This window comes from Oncorhynchus clarkii, chromosome 6 (genome assembly GCF_045791955.1).
Source record: "Oncorhynchus clarkii lewisi isolate Uvic-CL-2024 chromosome 6, UVic_Ocla_1.0, whole genome shotgun sequence".
Classification (NCBI taxonomy): Eukaryota; Metazoa; Chordata; class Actinopteri; order Salmoniformes; family Salmonidae; genus Oncorhynchus; species Oncorhynchus clarkii.
Window position 1 is genome coordinate 19098710 of NC_092152.1, and position 15860 is coordinate 19114569.

The following is a 15860-nucleotide window of genomic DNA, read 5'->3' on the forward strand; positions in this document are numbered from 1 at the left end:
GATGCTCTCGATTGTGCATCTGTAAAAGTTTGAGGGTTTTTGGTGACAAGCCAAATTTCTTCAGCCTCCTGAGGTTGAAGAGGCGCTGCTCCACCTTCACCACGCTGTCTGTGTGGGTGGACTTTTTCAGTTTGTCTGTGATGTGTACGTCGAGGAACTTAACTTTCCACCTTCTCCACTACTGTCCCGTCGATGTGGATAGGGGGCTGCTCCCTCTGCTGTTTCCTGAAGTCCACGATCATCTCCTTTGTTTTGTTGACACTTGAGTGTGAGGTTATTTTCCAGACATCACATTCCGATGGCCCTCACCTCCTCCCTGTAGGCCTTCTCGTCGTTGTTGGTAATCAAGCCTACCACTGTAATGTCGTCTGCAAACTTGATGATTGATTTGGAGGCGTGCATGGCCATGCAGTCACGGGTGAACAGGGAGTACAGGAGAACGCACACTTGTGGGGCCCCAGTGTTGAGGATCAGCAGGGTGGAGATGTTGGTACCTACCCTCACCACCTGGGGGCGGCCCGTCAGGAAGTCCGGGACCCAGTTGCACAGGGCGGGGTTGAGACCCAGGGTCTCGAGCTTAATTACGAGTTTGGAGGGTACTATGGTGTTAAATGCTGAGCTGTTGTCTGGTAGAATTCTGTTCATAGGTATTCCTCTTGTCCAGATGGGTTAGGGCAGTGTGATTGCGATTGCGTCGTCTGTGGACCGATTGCGGCGGTAAGCAAATTGGAGTGGGTCTAGATGATATGGTCCTTGACTAGTCTCTCAAAGCACTTCATGATGACGGAAGTGAGTGCTACAGGGCGATAGTCATTTAGCTCTGTTACCTTCGCTTTCTTGGGAACAGGAACAATGGTGGCCCTCTTGAAGCATGTGGGAACAGCAGACTGGGATAGAGATTGATTGAATATGTCCGTAAACACACCAGCCAGCTGGTCTGCGGATGCTCTGAGGACGCTGCTGGGGATGCTGTCTGGGCCGGCAGCCTTGCGAGGGTTAACACATTTAAATGTTTTACTCACATTGGCTGCGTTGAAGGAGAGCCCACAGGTTTTGGTAGCGGGCCGTGGCACTGTATTGTCCTCAAACTGAGCAAATAAGTTGTTTAGTTTGTCTGGGAGCAAGACTTCGTGGTCCGCGACGGGGCTGGTTTTCCTTTTGTAGTCCGATTGATTGTAGACCCTGCCACGTACCTCTCGTGTCTGAGCCGTTGAATGATACTCCACTTTGTCTCTATACTAACGCTTAGCTTGTTTGATTCCCTTGCGGAGGGAATAGCTACACTGTTTGTATTCGGTCATGTATCCGGCCACCTTGCCCTGATTTAAAAGCAGTGGTTCACACTTTCAGTTTTGCACGAATGCTGCCATCAATCCAGGGTTTCTGGTTGGGGAATGTTTTAATAGACGCTGTGGGTACAACATCACCGATGCACTTGCTAATAAACTCGCTCATCGAATCAGCGTATTCATCAATGTTATTGCCCGACGCTATGAGGAACATATCCCAGTCCACGTGATCGAAGCAATCTTGAAGCGTGGAATCCGATTGGTCGGATCAGCGTTGAACAGACCTGAGCGCGGGCGCTTCCTGTTTTAGTTTCTGTCTATAGGCTGGGAGCAACAAAATGGAGTCGTGGTCAGATTTTCCGAAAGGAGGGCGGGGGAGGGCTTTACATGTGTCGTGGAAGTTAGAATAACAATGATGCAGGGTTTTGCCAGCCCGGGTCGCGCATTTGATATGCTGATAAAATTTAGGGAGCCTTGTTTTCAGATTAGCCTTGTTAAAATCCCCAGCTACAATAAATGCAGTCTCAGGATATGTGGTTTCCAGTTTTCATAGAGTCATATGAAGTTCTTTCAGGGCCGTCTGTGTCTGGGGGGATGATATACACGACTGTGATTATGAGAATTCTCTTGGTAATGCGGTCAGCATTTGATTGTAATTCTAGGTCAGGTGAACAAAAGGACTTGTATGTTGTTATGATCCCACCACATCTCATTAATCATAAGGCATACACCCCCGCCCTTCTTCTTACCAGAGAGATGTTTGTTTCTGTCGGCGCGATGCGTGAAGAAATCAGGTGGCTGTACCGACTCTGATGTATCCCGAGTGAGCCATGTTTCCGTGAAACAAAGAATGTTACAATCTCTGATGTCTCTCTGGAAGGCAACCCATGCTCGGATTTCGTCTACCTTGTTGTCAAGAGACTGGACATTGGCGAGTAGTATGCTCGGGAGCGTTGCTCGATGTGCCCGTCTACGGAGCCTGACCAGAAGACCGCTCCATCTGCGCCGCCGTTGTTTTTGGTCGCCGGCTGGGATCCGATCCATTGTCCTGGGTGGTGGACCAAACAGAGGATCCGCTTCTGGAAAGTCGTATTCCTGGTCGTAATGTTGGTGAGTTGACGTTGCTCTTATATCCAATAGTTCCTCCCGACTGTATGTAATAAAACCTAAGATTTCCTGGGGCAACAATGTAAGAAATAACACATAAAAAAACAAATACTGCATAGTTTCCTAGGAAAGTGAAGCGAGGTGGCCATTTCTGTCTACGCCGGAAGTGCGATTAACCCTTTAACCTCACTCCTAAACTTAACCCTAACTGCTAGCCTAGCTAAAGCACAAAGTGTTGGGGTCACTGTACTACTCCCACTCAACGTTGCTAGTCTACTAACCACCCGCCCTGGCAACCATCATTACGCACATCTGCTGCCCATTATTACTCACACCTGGACATCATTATTTCCTTGATTACTCTCCCTTTATTTAGCCCTCCGTAGCCATCCGTCACTGGGTAGTCTTGATTCACGTTCTGTACGCTTCTCTTGTTTTGTTTATCTGCATTTATCCTTATTAAACTCACCCTCTGCACCTGCTTCCTGACTCCCGACATATACATAACAGAATACTACCTCAACGTATGGAAGCAGCAGAAGATAAAACCATCTTCCAGACGGTCAACGAACAGGGTCGTCTACTCCACCAACACCACGACCAGCTGGCACAACTGAGTACGGCTATGGAGGAGGTCCTCCGCATTCTCCACCACCTCGACACCACCAAATATTTATATACAACTATCAGAGGGTTTCCTACCACAGGTTGTCACAGTGAGCCAGTCCAGCAGTCCGCACAGGTCAGGAATGCCTGACTGTCCCTTCCGTAGAAGTATGACGGTACTCCATTGAAATGCTGTGGCTTCCTACTCTCTCTCTCGCCCAAAAGATGGGAGACCCTACCACAGAGAGGTCCAAAGTTGCCACAGTAATTTTCCTGCTAACCGGGTGGGCGTTGGAGTGGCCTATGGCAGTCTAGGAGAGTAGGAGCTGGGTTCCTACGAGAGGTTCATGGCTCTGTTCAGGGTGGTCTTTGGCCATCCTCCAGAGGGCAGAGAGGGAGGTGAATGAATTCAACTCCATCAGGGTGCCTAGACTGCTGCGGAATACTCCCTCACCTTTGACTGTGGCAGCCACCAGTGGATGGAATGAGCTGCCGCTCCGCACCCTATTCCGGAAAGAACAGAGCGAAGAGGTCCACACACCTCCCCGGCATCGCTGGAGACAGTTGGGGCTCTGCACCTATTGTGGCCAGTAGGGGCTTCCGCGATGTCCTGTGTGTCCCAACCCAGGATCCATGAAAGCAGAGGGGTGGCCCTGTGAACATCTGTCTCCTGGGAGTACTCATCATCCACTATGTGTGAGTACTCCATCATCGTTTGCCACCAAACCATTCCTGGTTTCCATTTCATTGGTTGGCTGTCCCTCTCGTGGTGTTTTTACCGCTCTAACGGATTCCGGTGCCTTGGGGAATTTCATCGACCAGGCCCTCATCCCCTCCATGAATATCTCTTCATACCCACTATCCTCTTCCCGTCCACGCCCTGGATATTCGACCAGTGGGAACCGGCATTATCTCACACGTCACTGCACCACTCACCTTCACAGTGGTATCACAGTGGCGCCAGAGGAGATGGCTGCCGTTTTGAGGTACCCTAACCAATTGTGCTATTTTGTTTTTTCGCGTTATTTGTAACTTATTTTGTACATAATATTTCTGGCACTGTCTCTTATGACTGAAAAGAGCTAGATATCAGGACAACGATTTACTCACCTCGTACTGGAAGAAGATTTTTGTTCTTTAACGAGTCGGACCCTAAGCATTTACTTCAGACATCCGATAAGGCCCTCATCTCAATCATATGCAGGAGAAAGAGACAGTTATCGGGGACATGGGTCGGGGTGCCTTGTAAGGATTCGACGGCGAGTGGGTAATCTGCAATCATTGGATAACAAAATAGACAAACTACGATCACATATCCTACCAACGGGACATTAAAAACAAATATTTTATGTTTCACCAAATCGTGGCTGAACGGTGACATGAATAACGTACAGCTGGCTGGTTTTACGCTGTATCGGCAAGATAAAACAGCCGCCTCTGGTAAGACGGGGTGACGGTCTGTGTATATTTGTAAACAACATCTGGTGCACGAAATTAAATAGTAAGTCTCAAGGCTTTGCTCGCCTTAGGTAGAGTATCTCATGATAAGCTGTAGACCACACTATTTACCAAGAGCTTTTATCTATATTCTTCGTAGCTGTCTATTTACTATCACAAACTGATGCTGGCACTAAGACATCACTCAATGAGCTGTATACGACCTTAAGCAAACAGGAAAATGCTCACCGAGAGGGGGCGCACCTAGTGGCCGGGGACTTTAATGCAAGGAAATGTAAATCTGTTTTGATCCTCGTACAAAGCTCTCCCTCACCCTCCATAAAGAAGTGGTCCAATGACGCAGACGCTAAGCTACAGGACTGTTTTGCTAGCACAGACTGGAATATGTTCTGGGATTCTTCCGATGGCATTGAGGAGCGGTGGTGTAAAAATACTTGAAAGTATTAAGTAATTTTTGGGGGTATCTGTACTTTACTATGTATATTTTTGACAACTTTTACTTTTCCTCCACTACCTTCCTAAAGAAAATAATGTATTTTTTACTCCATACATTTTCCCTGACACCCAAAAGTACTCATTCCATTTTGAATGGTTAGCAGGACAGGAAAATGGTCCAATTTACGCACTTATCAAGAGAACATCCCTGCTCATCCCAATGCCTCTGATTTGGCGTTATCACTAAACACAAATACTTCACTTGTAAATTATGTCTGAGTGTGACCATGACTATCCGTAAATTTAAAAAACAATCTTGCCGTCTGGTTTGCCTGATATAAGGAATTTGAAATTATTTGTACTTTTACTTTTGATACTTAAGTATATTTAAAATCAAGTAGTATTTTACTGGGTGACTTTAACTTTTACTTGAGTCATTTTGTAACAGTAACTTTACTTTTAGTATGACTAATGGGTACTTTTTCCCACCACTGTTGAGTACACCACATCAGTCACTGGCTTCATCAAAAAGTGCATCGATGACATTGTCCCCACAGTGACTGTACGTACATACACAAACCAGAAACCATGGGATTACAGGGAACATCTGCACTCAGCGAAAGGGTAGAGCTGCCGATTTCAAGGAAAGGGATCCTAACCCGAAAGCTTATAAGAAATCCCGCTATCCCCCCAACGAACCATCAAACAGGCAAAGCGTCAATACAGGATTAAGATTGAATCGTACTACACCGGCTCCGATGCTTGGCGGATGTGGCAGGGCTTGCAAACTATTACAGTCTACAAAGGGAAGCACAGCCAAGAGCTGCCCAGTGACATGAGCCTACCAGACGAGCTAAATTACTTTTATGCTCGCTTCGAGGCAAGCAACACTGAAGCATGCATGAGTACATCACTGCTGCCAAGCTTCCTGCCATCTAGGACCTCTAAACCAGTCGGTGTCAGAGGAAGGCCCTAAAAATTGTCAGACTCCAGCCACCCTAGTCATCGACTGTTCTCTCTGCTAACGCACGGCAAGCGGTACTGGAGCGGCAAGTCTAGGTCCAAAAGGCTTCTTAACAGCTTCTACCCTCTAGCCATAAGACTCCTGAACAGCTAATCAAATGGCTACCCAGATGTTTGCATTGTCTCCTCCCCCCTATTTTACACTACTGCTACTCTGTTTGATCTATGCATAGTTACTTTAATTCTACCACATGTACAGTTGATGTCGAAAGTTTACATAGTTAGGTTGGAGTCATTAAAACTTGTTTTTCAACCACTCCACAAATATCTTGGCAAGTCGGTTAGGACATCTACTATGTGCATGAGAAGTGATTTTTCCAACAATTGTTTACAGACAGATTATTTAACTTATAATTCACTGTATCACAATTCCAGTCGGTCAGAACTTCACATGCACTAAGTTGACTGTGCCTTTAAACAGCTTGGAAAATTCCAGAAAATGGTGTCATGGCTTTTTTTTTAAATTTTTTATTTATTATTCATAATACAAAAATCAACTTACATTGCTACATCAAACATGTCTAGCAAACCAAACACAGGTATTAACAATGCTCAAACATACACAAAATATAAATAAAATACAAAAAAGAAACCATTTAAGTGCAATTATATTCACTCTGAAAATATCTTATTTTAATGATTCATGAAGATGTTATTCTTATTGTTATTCACTAGGGTTAGTGTTTTAATAAGATAATTAAATTCAATCAGAAAAATTTGTATTTTTGTTATAGAATTTTGGATTTTTTGTTTGTGTATAAAGTATTTGGTAACAAGAATAAAAAAATTAACAATCATTTCAGTGGTTTTGTTATCATTGCAATAGTAACATATGATATATTTTATGTTAAAATTATAGGCAGTGTTCATAATGGTAAATAAGTACTTTGCAAGGTTTTCCCAAAATTCTGACACAAATTTACATTCAAAGAACAAGTGAGACAGATTCTCACCTTTTTCACAGAAAACGCAGATATCATCAATAGCCACAAATTTGGACATCATAGAATTACATGGAAATATCTTATGCAAAATGTTGAAGTGTACTTCCTTTACTTTGTTTGGTATACAGTATTTGTAAGGTCTTAACCATGCATTTTTCCAGACAATGTCAGGAATAAGCATGTTCCAGAAAAACGTTCCTCTCGGTGTAAGTTGGTTTTGTGAATGAAGAATTTGTCTTATCTATTTATTACAACAAGATTTCTCAAGTAAGCCCACGCCTTCCAATCTGAGTTCTGGATAAACTTTGTGATCATTCCCAAAATTAAGATGACTTTTCATAAGTGTAGTTAGACCACTGGGAACGGCTTTGATCACAGAAATAAACTCTCTGAAAGGTATTGGAAACTCTTTCAATGTTATACATTTTTCATATGTGAGAATATTACCCTTGTCGAAAATATCATGGACAAAGTCAACATTCCTCTCATGCCAGCTGGGGTAGAACAATGACTTATTCCTTACAGTTATGTCTGAATTATTCCACAAAAGAGCTTTATGTGGGGAAAAATTGTGCAGGAAACATATTTTCCAGGCCAGTAAAGCTTGTTGGTGAAACCTAGCCAATTTAGCAGGTAATCTTTCAGGAATATAATTACATTTCAGTAAAAACTGAAGACCTCCCAATTTATTAAACACATTATTTGGAATGAAATACCATATTGAATCAGTATCGAGCAAACATTTTTTTCAACCAGTTTATCTTGAAAGTGTTATTTATGACAACAAAGTCCAACACTTCTAGACCGCCTTCAGCTCTTTGGTTAGAAAGGACATTTTTAGTTTGTGAGGCTTATTTTTCCAGATGAAGTCAAGAAAGGTCTTATTGATCTTATTGAGGGGTACACAAAACGAGACAGTCCCTCTGCCTTGGTCAGAAGTACTCTCCCAAGTATAGAAAGATCTCTTTGTAGCCAATTATTAAATATATTTTTAGTTCTCTTAATTTTAGGAGAGAAATTCAAATGTTGTCTGACTAAGTGGTTTTTTGACAGATGTATTCCTAAATATTTAACACAGTCCTTTACAGGAATATTTTCAATTTCTTTATCATCAGAGTCAAATAAACATACAATTTCACATTTAGAAACATTCAGTTTTAATCCTGATGCAATAGGAAATGCAGTTCTAGCATTAAGGGCATGTGCTACCTGGTCTTTGTCTCTTAAGAAAATAATAGTATCATCAGCCAGTTGTCATGGCTTTAGAAGCTTCTGAGGGGCTAATTGACATCATTTGAGTCAATTGGAGGTGTACCTGTGGATGTATTTCAAGGCCTACCTTCAAACTCACTACCTTCAAACTTTGCTTGACATCATGGGAAAATCTATAGAAATCAGCCAAGACCTCAGAAAAAAATAATTGCAGACCTCCACAAGTCTGGTTCATCCTTGGGAGCAATTTCCAAATGCCTGAAGGTACCACGTTCATCTGTACAAACAATAGTACGCAAGTATAAGCATCATGGGACCACGCAGCTGTCATACTGCTCAGGAAGGAGATGCGTTCTGTCTCCTAGAGATTAATGTACTTTGGTGCGAAAAGTGCAAATCAATCCCAGAACAACAGCAAAGGACATTGTGAAGATGCTGGAAGAAACAGGTACAAAAGTATCTATATCCACAGTAAAACGAGTCCTATAGCAACATAACCTGAAAGTCCTCTCAGCAAGGAAGAAGCCACTGCTCCAAACCGCCATAAAGAGAGCCAGACTACGGTTTGCAACTGCACATGCGGACAAAGATCATACCTTTTGGAGAAATGTCCTCTGGTCTGATGAAACAAAAATAGAACTGTTTGGCCATAATGACCATCGTTATGTTTGGAGGAAAAAGGGGGACGCTCGCAAGCTGAAGAACACCATCCCAACAGTGAAGCGTGGGTGTTTTGCTGCAGGAGGGACAGGTGCACTTCAAATAGATGGCATCATGATGGAGGAAAATTATGTGGCTATATTGAAGCAACATCTCAAGACATCAGTCAGGAAGTTAAAGCTTGGTCGCAAATGGGTCTTCCAAATAGACAATGACCCCAAACATACTTCCAAAATTGTGGCAAAATGGCTTAAGGTCAACAAAGTCAAGGTATTGCAGTGGCCATCACAAAGCCCTGATCTCAATCACATAAAAAATTTGCGGGCAGAACTGAAAAAGCGTGTGCGAGCAAGGAGGCCTACACACCTGACTCAGTTACACCAGCTCTATCAGGAGGAATGGGCCAAAATTCACCCAACTTATTGTCGGAAGCTTGTGGAAGGCTACCCGAAACATTTGACCCAACTTAAACAATTTAAAGGCAATGCTACCAAATACTAATTGAGTGTATGTAAACTTATATATAAAAAAAATCAAACGCATAAAAAATGTATATATACAGTGCCTTGCGAAAGTATTCGGCCCCCTTGAACTTTGCGACCTTTTGCCACATTTCAGGCTTCAAACATAAAGATATAAAACTGTATTTTTTTGTGAAGAATCAACAACAAGTGGGACACACTCATGAAGTGGAACGACATTTATTGGATATTTCAAACTTTTTTAACAAATCAAAAACTGAAAAATTGGGCGTGCAAAATTATTCAGCCCTCTTAAGTTAATACTTTGTAGCGCCACCTTTTGCTGCGATTACAGCTGTAAGTCGCTTGGGGTATGTCTCTATCAGTTTTGCACATCGAGAGACTGACATTTTTTCCCATTCCTCCTTGCAAAACAGCTCGAGCTCAGTGAGGTTGGATGGAGAGCATTTGTGAACAGCAGTTTTCAGTTCTTTCCACAGATTCTCGATTGGATTCAGGTCTGGACTTTGACTTGGCCATTCTAACACCTGGATATGTTTATTTTTGAACCATTCCATTGTAGATTTTGCTTTATGTTTTGGATCATTGTCTTGTTGGAAGACAAATCTGTCCCAGTCTCAGGTCTTTTGCAGACTCCATCAGGTTTTCTTCCAGAATGGTCCTGTATTTGGCTCCATCCATCTTCCCATCAATTTTAACCATCTTCCCTGTCCCTGCTGAAGAAAAGCAGGCCCAAACCATGATGCTGCCACCACCATGTTTGACAGTGGGGATGGTGTGTTCAGCTGTGTTGCTTTTACGCCAAACATAACGTTTTGCATTGTTGCCAAAAAGTTCAATTTTGGTTTCATCTGACCAGAGCACCTTCTTCCACATGTTTGGTGTGTCTCCCAGGTGGCTTGTGGCAAACTTTAAACAACACTTTTTATGGATATCTTTAAGAAATGGCTTTCTTGCCACTCTTCCATAAAGGCCAGATTTGTGCAATATACGACTGATTGTTGTCCTATGGACAGAGTCTCCCACCTCAGCTGTAGATCTCTGCAGTTCATCCAGAGTGATCATGGGCCTCTTGGCTGCATCTCTGATCAGTCTTCTCCTTGTATGAGCTGAAAGTTTAGAGGGACGGCCAGGTCTTGGTAGATTTGCAGTGGTCTGATACTCCTTCCATTTCAATATTATCGCTTGCACAGTGCTCCTTGGGATGTTTAAAGCTTGGGAAATCTTTTTGTATCCAAATCCGGCTTTAAACTTCTTCACAACAGTATCTCGGACCTGCCTGGTGTGTTCCTTGTTCTTCATGATGCTCTCTGCGCTTTTAACGGACCTCTGAGACTATCACAGTGCAGGTGCATTTATACGGAGACTTGATTACACACAGGTGGATTGTATTTATCATCATTAGTCATTTAGGTCAACATTGGATCATTCAGAGATCCTCACTGAACTTCTGGAGAGAGTTTGCTGCACTGAAAGTAAAGGGGCTGAATAATTTTGCACGCCCAATTTTTCAGTTTTTGATTTGTTAAAAAAGTTTGAAATATCCAATAAATGTCGTTCCACTTCATGATTGTGTCCCACTTGTTGTTGATTCTTCACAAAAAAATACAGTTTTATATCTTTATGTTTGAAGCCTGAAATGTGGCAAAAGGTCGCAAAGTTCAAGGGGGCCGAATACTTTCGCAAGGCACTGTATATACACACAATGCTCAAAAAAATAAAGGGAACACTAAAATAACACATCCTAGATCTGAATGAATGAAATATTCTTATTAAATACTTTTTTCTTTACATAGTTGAATGTGCTGACCACAAAATCACACAAAAATTATCAATGGAAATCAAATTTATCAACCCATGGAGGTCTGGATTTGGAGTCACACTCAAAATTAAAGTGGAAAACCACACTACAGGCTGATCCAACTTTGATGTAATGTCCTTAAAACAAGTCAAAATTAGGCTCAGTAGTGTGTGTGGCTTCCACGTGCCTGTATGACCTCCCTACAACGCCTGGGCATGCTCCTGATGAGGTGGCGGATGGTCTCCTGAGGGATCTCCTCCCAGACCTGGACTAAAGCATCCGCCAACTCCTGGACAGTCTGTGGTGCAATGGAGCGAGACATGATGGACTGGGCGGGCCAGTCCATAGCATCAATGCCTTCCTCTTGCAGGAACTGCTGACACACTCCAGCCACATGAGGTCTAGCATTGTCTTGCATTAGGAGGAACCCAGGGCCAACCGCACCAGCATATGGTCTCACAAGGGGTCTGAGGGTCTCATCTCGGTACCTAATGGCAGTCAGGCTACCTCTGGCGAGCACATGGAGGGCTGTGCGGCCCCCCAAAGAAATGCCACCCCACACCATGACTGACCCACCGCCAAATCGGTCATGCTGGAGGATGTTTCAGGCAGCAGAACGTTCTCCACGGCGTCTCCACACTGTCACGTCTGTCACATGCTCAGTGTGAACCTGCTTTCATCTGTGAAGAGCACAGGGCGCCAGTGGCGAATTTGCCAATCTTGGTGTTCTCTGGCAAATGCCAAACGTCCTGCACGGTGTTGGGCTGTAAGCACAAACCCACCTGTGGACGTCAGGCCCTCATACCACCCTCATGGAGTTGGTTTCTGACCGTTTGAGCAGACACAGGCACATTTGTGGCCTGCTGGAGGTTCTGGCAGTGCTCCTCCTTGCACAAAGGCGGAGGTAGCGGTCCTGCTGCTGGGTTGTTGCCCTCCTACGGCCTCCTCCACATCTCCTGATGTACTGGCCTGTCTCCTGGTAGCGCCTCCATGCTCTGGACACTACGCTGACAGACACAGCAAACCTTCTTGCCACAGCTCGCATTGATGTGCCATCCTGGATGAGCTGCACTACCTGAGCCACTTGTGTGGGTTGTAGTCTCATGCTACCACTAGAGTGAAAGCACAGCCAGCATTCAAAAGTGACCAAAATATCAGTCAGGAAGCATAGGAACTGAGAAGTGGTATGTGGTCCCCACCTGCAGAACCACTCCTTTATTGGGGGTGTCTTGCTAATTGCCTATAATTTCCACCTGTTGTCTATTCCATTTGCACAACAGCATGTGACATTTATTGTCAATCAGTGTTGCTTCCTAAGTGGACAGTTTGATTTCACAGAAGTGTGATTGACTTGGAGTTACATTGTGTTGTTTAAGTGTTCCCTTTATTTTTTTGAGCAGTGTATACAGTGCCTTGCGAAAGTATCCGGCCCCCTTGAACCTTGACCTTTTGCCACATTTCAGGCTTCAAACATAAAGATATAAAACTGTATTTTTTTTGTGAAGAATCAACAAGTGGGACACAATCATGAAGTGGAACGACATTTATTGGATATTTCAAACCTTTTTAACAAATCAAAAACTGAAAAATTGGGCGTGCAAAATTATTCAGCCCCCTTAAGTTAATACTTTGTAGCGCCACCTTTTGCTTCAAGGGGGCCGAATACTTTCGCAAGGCACTGTATATATATATACACTGCTCAAAAAAATAAAGGGAACACTTAAACAACACAATGTAACTCCAAGTCAATCACACTTCTGTGAAGTCAAACTGTTATATATATATATACTCTATATATATACACGCACTGCAGAACACCCATTTGTTATGCATTTGATTTTTACACTTGAGGACCTTGACCTTAACAAGAATTTATCTTTCAGTCTGCAGCAGATGTTTTTGTTAAGTCTATAACAGTTATGTACATAGTTGGAGTGCAAGGTCTATAAGCAGTGCATACTGTGCATTTTGGAATCTGCTCTTTTGACTAACGCTAATATGGTGTATTTGTCTGTTATACTGCAGTATTCAAAGATGTGGTGGAAGATATGATGTATGTTCCAGAGTTGTGCATCGCAGTTAATTAATTTACTAAAAAGGTTGCTGAAGTGTGGTTTGGCTCTTAAGTGTGCCAGTGAAGTAGTAGCTCACTTTTGCATTGTTGCACATTATAATGTACCAGACATACGTTCATCCATGCAGACCACCAAATGTACAATGGACATGAATTACACAGTTCTATAAAATAACTAAACAGAACAACATATAACCTGCAACACTTACTGTGTAATATTGCTCTATCATTTGCTGTGAGTTATTATCCAACAATGTCCCATGTCGGTTGTTGCATTTACAATATAGTTTTAAAATGTGTTGTGTTTGTGTCAATCCTAAATGAACAATGTTGTGGTCCTTAGCAGATAATGATTACACTGTTCAAATATGGTGGCTTGCCAGTACCAAACAAACGGCATGTTCAACCCCTGGGACAATTTACTCCAGAAAAACATTCATTATAATCGTTTAAAGGCCCAGTGCAGTCACCACTTCAAATTAGTGGATTCGGCTATTTCAACCTCACCCGTTACTGACAGGTATATAAAATCGAGCATACAGCCATGCAATCTCCATAGACAAACATTGGCAGTAGAATGGCCTTACTGACCAGCTCAGTGATTTTCAACGTGGCACTGTCATAGGGTGGCACCTTTCCAACAAGTCAGCTAGGGTTCTGCCCAGCTAGAGCTGCCCCGGTCAACTGTAAGTGCTCCTATTGTGAAGTGGAAACGTCTAGGAGCAACGAAGACACAGCCGCAAAGTGGTAGGCCACAAAAGCTCACAGAATGGGACTGCTGAGTGCTGAAACGTGTAAAAATAGTCTGTCCTTGGTTGCAACACTCTCTACCGAGTTCCAAACGGTCTCTGGAAGCAACGTCAGCACAATAACGGTTCATTGGGAGCTTCATAAATTGGGTTTCCATGGCCGAGCAGCCGCACACAAGCCTAAGATTACAATGCGCAATGCCAAGCGCTGGATGGAGCGGTGTAAACCTAGCCGCCATTGGACTCTCTCTCTGGAGTAATGACTCACGCATCACCATCTGCCAACTGCAAAGTTTGGTAGACAAGGAATAATCGTCTGGGGATGTTTTTCATGGTTCGGGTTAGGTAGTTATTTCCAGTGAAGGGAAATGACACTAGACGATTCTGTGCTTCCAACTTTGTGGCAATAGTTTGGGGAAGGCCCTTTCCTGTTTCAGCATGACAATGCCCCCATGCATATAGCGGGGTCCATACATAAATGGTTTTTCGAGATCAGTGTGGAAGAACTTGACTGGCCTGCACAGAGCCCTGACCTCAACCTCATCAAACAACTTTGGAATGAACTGGAACGCTGACTGTGAGCCAGGCCTATTCCCCCAACATCAGTGCCTGACTTCATTCAGCCACAAGAGCATTAGGGAAAGCAAGTCCCTGCAGCAATGCCTTCCCAAAAGAGTGGAGGATGTTATAGCAGCAAAGGGAGGTCCAACTCCATATTAATGCCCATGATTTTGGAATGAGATGTTCGATGAGCAGGTGTCCATATACTTTTGGTCATGTAGTGTGAAAGCAGGTGCTTCCACACAGGTGTGGTTCTTGAGTTAATTAAGCAATTAACATTCCATCATGCTTGGTGTCATGTATAAAAATGCTGGGCAGGCCATTATTTTGGTTACCATGTCTATGCCCCCCATAGGATGACAATGCCCCCATCCACAGGTCACGAGTGGTCACTGGATGGTTTGGTGAGCATGAAAACGATGTAAACCACATGCCATGGCCGTCTCAGTCACCACATCTCAACCCAATTGAACACACAATTGAACACTTATGGGAGATTCTGGAGCGGCGCCTGAGATGGCGTTTTCCACCGCGATCAACAAAACAAATTATGGAATTTCTTGTGGAAGAATTGTGTCACATCCCTCCAATAGTGTTCCACACAGTAGATTATATGCCAATGTGCATTGAAGCTGTTCTGGCTTGTGGTGGCCCAAAGCCCTAATAAGACATTTTTATATTGATGTTTCCTTTATTTTGGCAGCTACCTGTCTACTGTATTTCCACAGTATGAGGTTGGAATAATACTGAAATTGTGAAAATGATGATAATGCCCTTTTAGTGGAAGAGGTGTTTCAAGAGACCGCCTTAAATTTCAGCCTGTTTTGGTGGGATGGATTTTTGGCCTGCCTGGTGACATCACCCAGCGGTGAATTAGTTTTATAGACCAATAAGAAAGAGAGTTCCAAACCTCTCTGCCAATAACAGCTAGTTTTCAGTTTGCCCCTCCCCACTCTGACTACTCCCAGACAGTCCTAGCTAAATTCTTGCTCGAGAAATTGCTATCTGCTAAGAAACTATTTAGTTTATTTTTTACCATTTTAATTTAAAATAATCACAGTAAGGTACTTAATTGTTACACAGAAATGATTTGATATTGAGATAAAAACAGCTGCATTGGACCTTTAAAAAGCCAGTAGCTCTATTGGACCAGTGCTGGATACCACAGAATACAAACATAACAGAATGAGAATACTGATATGGGAAGATACAATGCAGTGAAGTTCAATTGCAAGTTTGAGATGAACAGTAAAAAAAAGTATAAATGTTTAATAAAATAATGTTTGTGAAGGTATTCCATGCTACCCTGGCCCCAACTCTTGGCAAAATGTGTTTTTAGTTTACATTTGTCTCAAATGAACATTCTAGAAACCTTGCCATGTTCTCGTCCACCTCGGGGAAACACAGTGATGTAACACTGTGACTGTTAATAATGTGCAGTGAAATTGGCCACAAAGTC